The sequence below is a fragment of the Pelodiscus sinensis genome, chromosome 13 (assembly GCF_049634645.1).
Source record: "Pelodiscus sinensis isolate JC-2024 chromosome 13, ASM4963464v1, whole genome shotgun sequence".
Classification (NCBI taxonomy): domain Eukaryota; kingdom Metazoa; phylum Chordata; order Testudines; family Trionychidae; genus Pelodiscus; species Pelodiscus sinensis.
This window is the reverse complement of record NC_134723.1, coordinates 31,213,306-31,226,337: the sequence shown is the minus strand read 5'-3', so window position 1 is coordinate 31,226,337 and position 13,032 is coordinate 31,213,306. Positions and strand designations below refer to the sequence as shown.

Sequence of the window (13,032 nt, the reverse complement as noted above, 5' to 3'; positions counted from 1 at the left end):
CTTATGCTCCAACACTTTGGTTAGTCTATAAGGTGCCACAGGACTCCTTGCCGCTTTAAAAGAAACTCTGATACAGAGGGGAAGGAGGGTGTCACGAAGTGAAGGTATCTAGCAAAGGTGTTGGCCGGAGAGGTGGGGGGCATGTTTGGGCAGTCAGCTAGTAAAAATGCAAATAGGAATTTCATACTGGGACAGAGGGGATTTTCTTTCTCTCTTCTTTGTTTGAGATCAGAGCAGTTTCTCCCAGGTATTGAAAGAGAAGGGAGATGCTTTCTCTCTCCAGAAATGGACTTCTTGAAATATGTAAGTAAAGAAAAGTTTAGATAGTCCATCAGAGTTTATTTTTTTCCTTGTTTGGGGTTTTGGAAATCATGTCTGAGCTGGCTAATTGTTCTTCTCTTTTGTAACTAGGATTACAGCCCAGGGACTTTCCCTGAGTCTATGTCATTTCATGGTTCTCTATCACCTAGTCAATTTACTATGCTTGCCACAGTAGCTTTGTTTTGATAATAAAAGAGTTTTCTTTTTTGTTGTTGTTTTGATTAACTAGTATGGGTTGATTGTTGTGTCCTGAAGTTTACATGCCTAGTTACTCGGGCAGAGTCCATTGTTCTCTGCGGATTCCCTCTGTTCGCTTTCCCAACTCTAAGCAAAACAGAGGTTGGGGACGGGGGAGGAGGAAGGGAAGGGAAAGGGGAGACCTTTGCCTTACGGAAGGGATGCCCAAGTGATCTCTTCCCTGGAAAAGGGTTTATTTTATATCTTCTTGAGTATACTTGGATGGTGGCAGCAAATTTTTATTTATCTTTTTTTCCCTTGGATCTCAGGGAGACGGAGACTGGACAAGCTTGTCTCTGGGGGTACAGAGCAAGGTTTTTTACAGAGTTTATTTTGCTAGCTGGCTCCCCATATCTGCATGCAGAGTGTCAGGTTGGGGGATTGAGCCATGACAGAGGGCATGTAGAAGAACACCCATTTTGATCAACCTCAGTTACTGTAGTGGGTGAGTAATGCCTTCTTATTCTTTGTGTAGTATCCCTGTAGATTCATTTGGTAACTTGAGTGCTATATCCCATGATAGAAGAGAGAAATGCATTGCCAAATGTAGCATCAGATCTGCAAGCATCAACCAGGGCATAGGTCTAGAGAAGGTGTGTACAGAAACCCATGAGGCACCTCTGAAAATTTCTGAAATGGGGATATTTCTAAGCAGAGACATGGATGTAGACTGTGGTCTAGTCAAGTGTGCCCAAATGCAGGTGGGGAGTGGAATGTCAACAGATTAGTAGCAAGCTTTACAACATTCGGAAATCCGTTTAGAGAGTCTCTGAGTAGCAACTGAAACAAATGGGGGTTTTTGTGAGGCTTTTGAGCACCACGTCTAGGTCCCACACAGGAGTAGGGATCTTTATCTATGGGAAGAAATTCCCCCAGCCTTTCATGAATCTCATGGTTGTGGAATGAGCAGTCTGAGAAAACCTCTCAATTAGTAATATGAAAAGGTTAGGGCTGACAGATGAACTCTGACATAATTAAGGGACAGTCCTGATTTCTTAAGCTGTAGCAGGTGCTCCAGAACAAATAGAAGTCCAGCAGGTTCAGAAGCAGCATTATGAAGTTCACAACAGTAGCCAAATCTTCTCCACTTTTGAAGGTAAGTATTCTTATTTAATAGTATGGTACTGCTTCAGCGTAGGATGACTCTAGCCCCGTGAGCCATCTAGAAACCATGCCTTGAACTGAAGAATGCACAAGTTGGGATGTGTCGAAAGGGGATCTCATGAATTTGTTTAGAGATCTTAGATCTGGAATTGGTCTCCAACCTTCCTTCTTCTTTGGTAAGAGGAAATATTTTAAATAGAAACCTTTATGGCACTGGAATGGAATTTTGTAACTAATAAGTCTGTTGTAATAAATGTATGTTATAGCAAAAGGATTGGATTAAACTTAAATACAAAATGTAAGGCCAGGCAGCTTTGCTAACTTAGCTCCAGCTCTGTGTGATGTTAGCATGTAAATGAAGGGATGGAATATTGTAATACATAGTGATGTTAGTGTTAGATAAGGCCTTGCAGTAGATAGAAAGAAGTTTAATGTTGAATACTTTGTAACTTTATTAAAGTGACTAGAAGTACCCCTTTGTTCCATGCTGCAATTCTGTAAGGCCATGTCTACACCGTCCAGTCTTGCGCAAGAACATATGCAAATGAAGCGTGGTGATGAATATTGCCTCACCTAATTTGCATACTTAATGAGCCACCATTTTGCACCAAGGGCCTTTGCACAAGAAGGAGCAGTCTACACTGCTCTTTTGCAAAAGCTGTTCTGCCGCTTATTTTCAGGCAGAACGGCTCTTGCGCAAAAGCCCCTAGTGCAAAATGGTGGCTCATTAAGTATACAAATGAGGCGCTGCAATATTAATCACTGTGCCTCATTTACATATATTTTTGCGCAAGACTGGACAGTGTATACATAGCCTAAATGTATTGTTTGTGTGAATGAGAGAGAAAATGTTTTAGGAGAGATAAGTGTGAAGGCCACTGCATGCTCAAATGGACAGAGAAAGGGCCGGAGACGCAGAAGCACCAAATAATAATCAAAGCACACTAAAGATGCAGACTAACTGGGCAGACTGACAAACCCTGAAGCTAGAGTCAAGCACTCCTTGATAGGGAACCAATCACAACCTTCGCCAGAAAGACAACACCCTTGAGGGTCGTCAGCATACTGATATCAGATGACTGTGAGAACAACTTCTTCCCAATAAGCATATGTCGTAGGAAGATTGATTGTGATGCTGAATGACTGATTACGGCCTGACAAGGCAAAATGCATAGACTTGCATGGAAGGACAATCCTATAAAAGATGAGGTGTCTTGGTGTCTTATATGGTTCTTCGGGTTCTGTTCTGCTAAGCAAGACCATGAGGAGCATCCATCTGGACTGACATGAATCTGGCCAATAGGTCAGGACAAGCAACAGATTGGTAACTATTCTATCAGCAGGATGTGTGTGTGTGTGTGTGTGTGTGTGTGTGTGTGTGTGTGTGTGTGTGTGTGTGTGTGTGAGAGAGAGAGAGAGAGAGAGAGAGAGAGAGAGAGAGAGAGAGAGAGAGAGAGAATGCATACGCTACTTTGTTATATTATCAATAAATGCAGCATTTATTAGGCATTATCCCCCTGAAAAAGATCCCATGTGCTTCTTTTAAGCATAACTCCTTTTCCTCTGTATAGAACAGGTATGGGTTCTATTGCCCCTAAATGAAGAAGGAAAATTATGTTGTCTCTTAGCAGGGGTCATGAAAGAGATCCTAGAAGGAGAATGAGGAGGAGGGAAGGAGGGAAAATGCTGTAGCTTGATTATATCACTTCCAGCATCCATTTGTCTGAAGTGATACATTTCCATGCAGGCTGAAAAATTATAAATCATGAGTCCCAATCCTGCAAAGGTGACTCACAGATACAAATAACTGTGCACATAGAGCAGTCCTGTTGATTTCAGTGGGACTATTCATGATCGTAAAATTATACATATGTATCTTTGTCTAAAATTTGATAGATGATTAGTTGTGGTGCTGCAGTATTTAGGTTTTTTTTAAAAGTAAGCTGCTATTGAAGGCAAATTCAGTTACTATTCACTTCACATTTTTCAGCTACAAAGATAAAGATTTGAGCAAGTGGAATTATTATATGCAAAGAAGTAATACTGACTGGTGAATAGAATCATCCTACATTTGTGTAGAAGACGATTTTACCAAAAACAAACAAACAAAAAACCACACCTCTCCAAAGAAAACAAAAATAGTTAAGAGCAAAAGCTATGTCTTTAATACACTGCTGGAATGATGGAATCAGAAGGAATTCTAAACAATGGGTTATTGTACTATATGTACCACAGTTCCTAAGTTTTAGAGTACAGGTGGTGAGAGAATTTTAATAAACCCCCCATTTTCTCAGCTTCTAAATCTAAGACCTTAAAGAAAGCTGAGCACAAATTAAAATAAATGTATCTTTCTCTTATAAAATACTAGGGGCTGTGCCCCCTGATCACTATGCTCACCAACCCCCCTCTCTCTTGGAATAGGCAGCCGTGACTCTCTTCACGGCCACCACAGAGGTTCAGGGCCAGGGCCGTGTCAGCCCTAGTTTCTCCCCCTCTCCCAGCCACTGGGGAGAGCCAAGGCCTTGGTGTGCCAGCCCCAGTCTCTCGCACCCTACCCCAGCTCCTGAGGAGGACCAGGGTCCCGTCGTTGGAGGGCCAGCCCCGGTCTCTCGACCCGTCCACTACTCAGCTGCAGGGGAAGGCCGTGGCTGAGGCTTTGGCATGCCAGCCCCGGTCTCCCACCGGCTGGGGGGAGAACTGGATCTAAGGCTGTGCCAGCCCCGGTCTCTTGGCCCTCCCGTCCAGCTGCTGAGAAGTGGAGGGATGGACCAGGGCTGGGGCTGCAGCCTCTCTATGTGAGCTCAGGGGAGGCCAAGCCTGGGAGTGGGTGGGGCTTGGCTCCTGTGGACACAGAGTGACATGACATGACTTGTTGTCTCGCAGGAAATTTATATATATGAGAGAGAGAGAGAGGGAGAGAGAGAAAGCACAGAAAAAAGATATTCCAAGTAAGCCCATTAATATTGTATGTTCCATGATGTGAGCAGGCCTCAAATGACTTAAAGTGGTTGCAATCTGCTGCCCACTTTAGGAACTGATTCGTACTGAGAGGCCAGAGCTGCTGGGAGCCATACAGTCTCTGAAGTCAGGTCACAAAGGATAAGGGAATGATTGAAGAAAAACGGATGTAACCAAAGCAGCTTAGCATGCCCAAAGAGATGCTACTTCCATCCCTGACACATGGCATTTATCTGGTATCACATTTTCCCTCAATGCCACATTATCTCACACACTGTTAGATCACACTTTTACACACATAGTTAAAATATTGCAACCGAGTATGTGGATTGCAGCAGCAGCAGAGTCTGACTCTATGCCAGACTGCAGAGGGGGCTGCAATAGTTAGCAGAGTTCAACAATTTTACCTCCTTCTAGCAACACAGAACGCAGCTTACTCCCTCCGAGATTCCCACATTCTATTCACAGTTCTCTGTTTGCAGTCCATCAGCCTTTTCACTGCACTGACAGTGAACAGACTCCTTTCTCTCTCTGTGCTCTGGAAGCATCCCCATACCTTACTCTTTCCACTCACTGATATTTCCCACTCTTCCTCTCCCAATATCGTGTCCATCTGTCCCTCTTGCTTTCCCACACTCTTGCTACATCACCGTCAGCTATTCTCTTCTTACCTACTGTGAACAAAATCACACAGGGAGGAGCTGATGCCACACAACATAGTTTGGAGCCAAGAATAACCCCTACACTGTCCTTGTCTGTCAAAAACAAACAAAGGAAAAAAGGTGTCTATGGTGTGTGACTACATCATCCACAGTAGCTATCATTAAAGGCTTGTCTAAAAAAGAAAATTTTACTGGCATAAGTTAACGGCTGAACACAAACCAATGTAAAGCTGCTACAGAATAACCAGGGCTGGAGACAGATTTTGTTGGGACCTGGCAATGGGAGGGGGGGATCAGCTCTGGGATCCCCAGAATGGGCGGAAGGTTGTGGGGCTAAAGGCAACCAGCCCTCAGAACTGTTCTGACTCCTGATCTGCTATATCCTACACCAGCCAGCCCTCAGCACCGCTCAGGGCTCCAACGGTGATTGAAAGGGGTTGGGGCTTTTGGGCAGTGGTGGCCCAGAATCCTGGGCCCTTTTAAATCAACAGGCCTGGGGTAACTGCCCTCTTTCTTTCTCCCCCTGTTGTCAGACCTGAATACAATTCACCATGTAAATACTCTTATTCCAGAACTATCTTGTGTGTGGACTCAATTAATCAGCAATAAGAGTGCTCTCACAAGGTATTATAGAGGGTTAACTACACTGGTTTTATCATAACAGCAAAACTAGTGAGGCCTAACAGTGTCCCTCAAAGTTGGCAGCTCTGTATTTACTCATACTTGTGATCGTTTTTATGTTCCCAGGTAAAGAAATGAATTTCAGTTCAATTTTGCTATTTGCTGTTAGAAATGTAACCATGCAACTAATTTAAAATACTGCTGAGTGTGCTACAGCAGGGAGGTCATTGGAGAGGATTGTGTATGGAAGCAGCAGCTCAATTCGCCACAGGAAGAGAGGATGTTTTTAGTACTGTTTTTATGTTGTTAGAGTTCTCATTAAGGAACTTGGCTAACTTCAGGCCTCAACCTGCATAACTCAGAATCTAAACATGGAGAAATGGAAGGCTACAATCCCACAGAATTATCCCTTCTTAGCCAACAGCAGTTCTAATGTAATAAAAGAGGATAATTTAGAGAGCCTGCAACTGTAACTGTGTTAGAATATTCAGCCAAAGGAGTAAGCAGCTTGCTTAAGTATCCATAAGTGCCTTTAAATATTGCTGCCATTTATCTATCTTTAGGCATGCTATATTTTGGTAGCCACAGGCCCCAAAACAAAACCTTGGATTCCTATGCCAACAAACTTTGGGACTTAGAAGACAAAGAGAAGGTTTCAAATTTAAAACGTATGAATTTTGCAAATATTTCATATCCACAAACCAAATGCTCCAGTTTTAAACATCCTAAATATGAGTTTATTTTTGAATGGATATTCTGATCTGTTTCAGGATATTAGAACCTGAACTCATGTCTAATTTTTATCTTTTATGCTTTAATCCTGGGAAGACTAGAGAAAATGAGAACAGAGACTGGATTGAAATATTGTTGACCATTAATTAAAAAATGTCTGATTTCCCCTTAATTATCAGTCAGTATTTCAATGATGCAGCTAATTGTTTCCATATGTAGTTCATGACATTAGGTTCAGCCTGAGGAATATGGTGCCAAATGGCATCTGCCCCTTCATGCTGTGTTCTGTACAGCTGGCTATAAACCACAATTTATCTTGATGGAAATGTGCACAAATTCAACAGAAAGGATAGGTAGACTCAGATAAACCAGAGAAGTATTTATTGTCTATGTTCAATTCATCAGGCAAGTTGATTGGTGAAAGGCATAAAGGTTGAGGAAGAAGACATCCTGGGCTTAGATTATTGATCTTTACATCATGCTATTAATCTCTAGTTTCATTTTTGCAATAGTTTCAAATAACTGCAATAGTTTCAAATAACTTTTTTCTAAATTAAAAAGTGCATAGCCGAAGAAGCCACAGCACCAGTTTGAATATTATAGTTGACTTGAACCAATCCACAGTGTGAACTAGCTGTCAGTGTTTTCAGTGTGCAAATCTTTCCAGCTATTTTCAGATGTCCCTCAACAACTTAAAATTTTTCCCTCACTACCTATTGCTTCATTGGAAAATTACTGGCAACAGAATCATTGGACTATTTCTGTGGTAGTAGGTCATTTATACTTACAGACTCAAGGGCTTGAGCTTACATGAATATTTCATCCACTAAACTGCCAACCTGAACTTATGGCATAGTAAACTGCAAACATTACCACATTAAAAGCAACTCAGCAACACATGCTATCTTACGAAAATGTCATTTTAAATATTGTTGAGGCCCACTACTTTAACAACTGTTACCACACACGGACAACAAAATGTATTTATTACATACAGTATATCTCCCCTTTCATTTAGATTTTAGTTTCTTAAAAAGATGAGCTCAGACATATAATTCCCAAGTAATGATGAGGCATTTTTGTTTAGTAAATAGGTGTACTACACGGGGAGGTATTTTTCCATTCAATGACCCAATGAAAGTCTAATGTTCATTTTCCTCAATATTGTATATTTGGCAGACATAACTATAGTCACTAGACATCTTTTATATTAAATATACACAGATAACTGTGGATTCTTTAGGTGATATATGAAAATATAATAGTTGAAAATTAGCACAAAATCCATAAGCTGACTGCCAAAATTTTCTGAATCTCCAAAACTTGTCGAACCTTTTTATACTAAAAAGTACTGATGTAGGGTAGAAAGATGTTAGATGCCTGGCAATTTTCAAATTAAATTTACCAGAAAAGCCCCCCATCATCAAAATAGAGAATTGGCAGGAAGAGTTAATTAGATGCAATTATTAATTAATTGCCTCTCAAAAACATGGAATTACTGGTAATTGTTATTAATGAGACTATACATGAGGGTAACCATGTACAAAATTACCAAGGCTTCTTTTGCTATCCATTCAAAGATGATGCAATACAATTTAACTTGACATTGAAATGAAGAAAATGTTCACTTAAGTAATCAGAAATTATAAAAGAAACCAACAAACAATTAATTTTACAAGGATTATTCAAACTATATACAACTATATGCCGTACTGAAAAAGGTAAATAAAGCCCGCAATACAAAGCAGCAATGCTTAAAAGAACCTCTTAACTAAGCCCCAAATCCTAAAATAAAGTTAATTAAAACAAGATTGATTAACTACATTGAGTGGACAAGTGCCATAAAACTGAATATAAAATTCAGAAAGCAATGAACATTAATGACAATCGAGCTTACTTAATTACTTGGGGGTACTAACAGCATTTACAGGTTGTTTATCCCAATTAAGATTAACTAGTAACTAAGCAAGATAACTAGCTAAACCAAGACAATGTATCAGGTCACCAAGTATAAGATTAATGAAATGGATTGCAACAATTATAATTCAATATAAAATAAAAAAACTTTCAGGTAAGGCAAGTTAGGATGGAACTAAATAGGTTGGATAAAATAATACAGTGCCTGTGATGGACTTCTCCCCCATGCTTTATGAAATTGCATAACTCGAGGATTCTTTGGACAAAATACTTCATGTAACTTATCAATTTTAAATGTCTCAATCTGCTGGATCTGTATTTCTTATTTTGATATATGGAGTATGAAATGGTTTATGGTTTTAAATGTGCAAATGAAACCCATCAAGGGTGTTTCCTTCAATGTCTGGGTGATCACCTGTAAATAGTCTCTTTTGTCCTTTAGGTCCTAGCAGTGGTTAGTTTTCAGAAGTCATGTGACCTCCATAACAGGTAATTTACCATATAAGGGGAGAATGTAAAACAGAGAATTCCCACCTGAAAGGGAGGCTATTTAAGATGCAAAGTCTTTGAATTCTTTGTCTTTGGCTTCATGGCACTCCCAAGAAAATGAACCAGAGATCCTAGGAAGAGAGAATTTCCTGGTTTGGAGGCTTACCCAGAATAAGAACAATTTTAGGATAAATTAGTGGTAAGTGTTAGAATTAGCTATGTGTTCTTTGTTATTTTAAATTTGTAATCTACTTTCCTCTGCAAGTGGTTTTCACTTGCAACCACTTAAGTCCTATTGTTCGTACTTAACACAAATCACTTTTATTTACTGTCAAGCCCAGCATGTACATCCATCTTTCACTGTTAAAAGGGGCTTACCTAAATAATTTATTTGGGGTTCTGATCCCATTTGGGGAGTGTTTTCCCTGCAAATTGGGCCCCAGACTGCATTTTCCTAGGACCTGAAGAGTTTCACTGTCTGTATTGATCCTCTGTGGAGAGGTGATCTCAGCTCTCTGCCTTGGCTGGGGGAGACCAGGTGAGCGGGCCCAGCAAGATAGGATGGTGAGAATCCCCAGAGAGCAAAAAGGTAAGTGTCAGTGGCTTTGTCAGCACTCCGGGAAGCACCCCCAAAGACTCTTCGGTGACCGTACCCTGTCACAGTGTCACCTTAAGAAATCATTATTACTATTTTTACTTCCATTCTAAAAATAGTATTCAGAAGTTAAGCAACCTTTTAGGCAAATTCAAGACCATATGATTACTACAACTCAAAAAGAATCAATGTTTAGCTACACATCTCTAGCTGGAAATAGTTAATCCAAGACATAACAAATATAGTACCAGAATTACCAAATGTAATTATTATGCCACAGGGCAAAGCAGAGAGGAATAGCTCTGATTTAACAGGCTACAATTTGAACATGATGAAAGACAGTAATGCAGTTTTAATAAGTAATGTTTAGGCATCAGTTTGCATTTTAGGCAAGGTGGACAGTTTAAAAATGGGAAAAGTTAAGTTAGATTACGGGAGATATTTTTCTCTTTCATTTAATTTCCATAACAAAGACTGTTGATGTAGATGGTCACAGACAAAGCACACATCCATATTTACATGAACAATAGCAAAGCTGACATGCAGAACATCCATTGAAAAAGCAGAATGCTGTTAGAAATATGAATAAACAGAGGGATAGTTGAAATAATTTTTGAGTTAACACAAAGTGGAATAAGGCTAGTGTGAAGTATAAAATATTAACACATAATCACGGCATTAGTGTTACACACTAAGTGAGATTTTGAAGTTGGAAGATAACTTTTCTGAGGCTCTGACTACACTACACTACAGAACTTACAGCAGCACAGTTGCACCAATGTAACACTGCTGGTGCAAAAGCTCTAAATTGATTTGAGAGAGCTCTTCCATTGACTTAATTACTCGAGCCCTCATGAGCGGCAGTAACTATGTAGGAGGAAGAAGCTCTCCAGTTGACATGGCACTGTCCACTTCAGCACTTAGGTTGGTGCAACTTACGTCACTCAAGATGGCTTATTCACACCCGAGCAATAGAAGTTTTACTGACATACGCAGAGGTGTGTACACACACATAGTGTGAAGTTACAAGGTGGGAGATCCAAGAGTGCTTTTCTCATGGCTGGTAACTCTCACCTCACACATGCCAAGGCAACACAGCTGGAGAGATTAAGTGGTCAGGCGGCTATTTCCATGGTGTGCACCTTAAGAATGGCTTGGCTATGCACATGCAGCTGCCATTTTAAGGTAATCAGTGTAGGCACTCTGTCACTGGAAGAGAACTCTCTTGGCAAGAAAAGAAAACCAATGAGAAGCAGTAGCTTTGTTGATAGGAGAGCAATTCTCACAAACAAAGCGTGCTCCAGACTGGAGCTTTTCATCTTTAAAACTTTTGTCATCCCCTGAATGAAAATGCAATATAGAGAGAACCTAAGATACAGGACAAGGCAGAATAGTGATTTAATAAAGTTGCCAGTTGTTAACAGCACGGCAAGGTAAGAAATGAGTTGAAACAAGACAACACTAGGGATATCTTGTACTCACATGTTGCTCAGTGGGAAAGTTCTATTCTTAGCAGTATCAGTGTAAATAGAAAACAACAACAACAACAAATGGTCTGGTAGCACTTTATTGACTAATGAAACATGTAGATGGCATCATGAACTTTCGTGGGCATAGCCCACTTCTTCAGATGACCGGAGTGTAAATAGAATGACTCCACTGACATCTATGGAACTACCAGAAATTAACATAAATTGAAGGAAACTCAAGTCTTTCATATCCTGGACCAGATTGCTACCTCCTACAGAAAATCCTCTGGGAGGTTCCACATCAAGGGTGTGTCTAGACTACTGAGTTTTGTCAACAAAAGTGGACTCTTGTCGACAAAACTATACCTGCGTCTACACTACCGTTGAGTTCTGTCGACATAACGTCGATAGAACTCAGCAGTTTTGTCGACGCTGGTAAACCGCATTTTACGAGGCATAACACCTTCTGTCGACAGAGTTCTGTCGACAGAAGGTGTTATTGCCTGTAGGGTTGTGTCTAGACTACAGGGTTTTGTCGACAAAGCAGCTTGCTTTGTGACAGAACTGAATGTGTCTAGACGCTCTATGTCAACAGAAGTTTTGTCGACAGTATCTGTCGACAAAACTTCCGTCGACAAAACCCTGTAGTCTAGACGTACCCCAAGAGAAAACTGTTTCTTCTCAATCAGTTTGCTCTGTTTTCTTCCATAGGTGATAAAGGTGAGGTTTTGTCAGCACAGGAAGTAGGAGAGGCTGATCAATGTGTCCCAGGAATATATCCTAAGTATGCTTCCTCCAAAATCTCCCCTAGCTTCCCTCTGCCTCACTCCAGTAGAAAGATTCTGATATGACTTCCCAGGAAGATAAAGGAATAGGGACAATGCACAGCCCCTCTGTCCTGCATGACCCTTCCTTACCTCCTTCCTCCTGTTACCAGGCTGCACCCTGCATTGCAAAGCATTATGCAAACTACAGAAAGGGGAGTGTACACTGCAAAGGCAGCCAATTCTATCTTCTTGTGTCCCAGGGCAGATTTGCTTGCAGAGTCCCTCTACTTGAATGTTTGGGGTGGTATATCACAACACTATTGCCTACCTGCTATCAGCAGTGTACTTAGCACCTTCAAAAGGCTGGAATATATTTACTGACTTCTTTTGTCATTACCATGTTCTGACAGGTAATACACACAAGAATTTTATATAATTATACTAATCAAACTTCCCATGGTTATTTGATACTTGCTGCACAGCTACATATGTACAGGAGAAGCACATTTCACTAATACAAACTCCTAAATCACAAACAAAAAGCCCATCTCTCACCTTTTATCAAAGACACAACAGAGCATGCTTTAACAAGGTCTCATTACAAAGACTATTACTCAATACAATATATTACAAAATGTTGCTTAGAATGGTATTTAATAATTAAAATTACATTTGTCAAAACAATACAGTAAGTTTTAAAAAATGTTTATTTTTTCCTTGCAAACTTCATAATAGATCTGCCAAACAATGTTAACAACTGAGATTGCTGAACAGCAATTATTTTATAGAGGAAAAAATGTGTATCATAACTGAAAATGGAACTAAAACGATTGCAGTATGCACAGTGATGTAAAAAGTAAATTGTAGTATATGATGTATGCAGTGCTATAATAGTAACTGAACAATTCAGGTACTTAAAGAAATTACAGTACTTAAATAATAGAGTAAATTTATTTACTTATAAAATCCAAATAGTAAGGCTTTTAACAAAACACAGGTTATGTTTATTTCAGACAAATATGAGAAACTATATTTATCTTTATGTACTTGAAGATGGAGACAAGATGATGGAGCAAGAGAGTCGGCATGAAAAAATTATTCTAAATATTATTAGACACATGGAGAATTTTATTTTGTTTTTACTTAAAAAACCATACTAT

General features: G+C 39.9%; 1 protein-coding gene across 1 annotated transcript in view; it reads right to left on the bottom strand.

Annotated features, from left to right (window-relative positions):
• Positions 1–13,032, bottom strand: part of TENM1 (teneurin transmembrane protein 1) — a 1,699,828-nt gene that overhangs the window by 737,265 nt on the left and 949,531 nt on the right. The window lies entirely within an intron of this gene.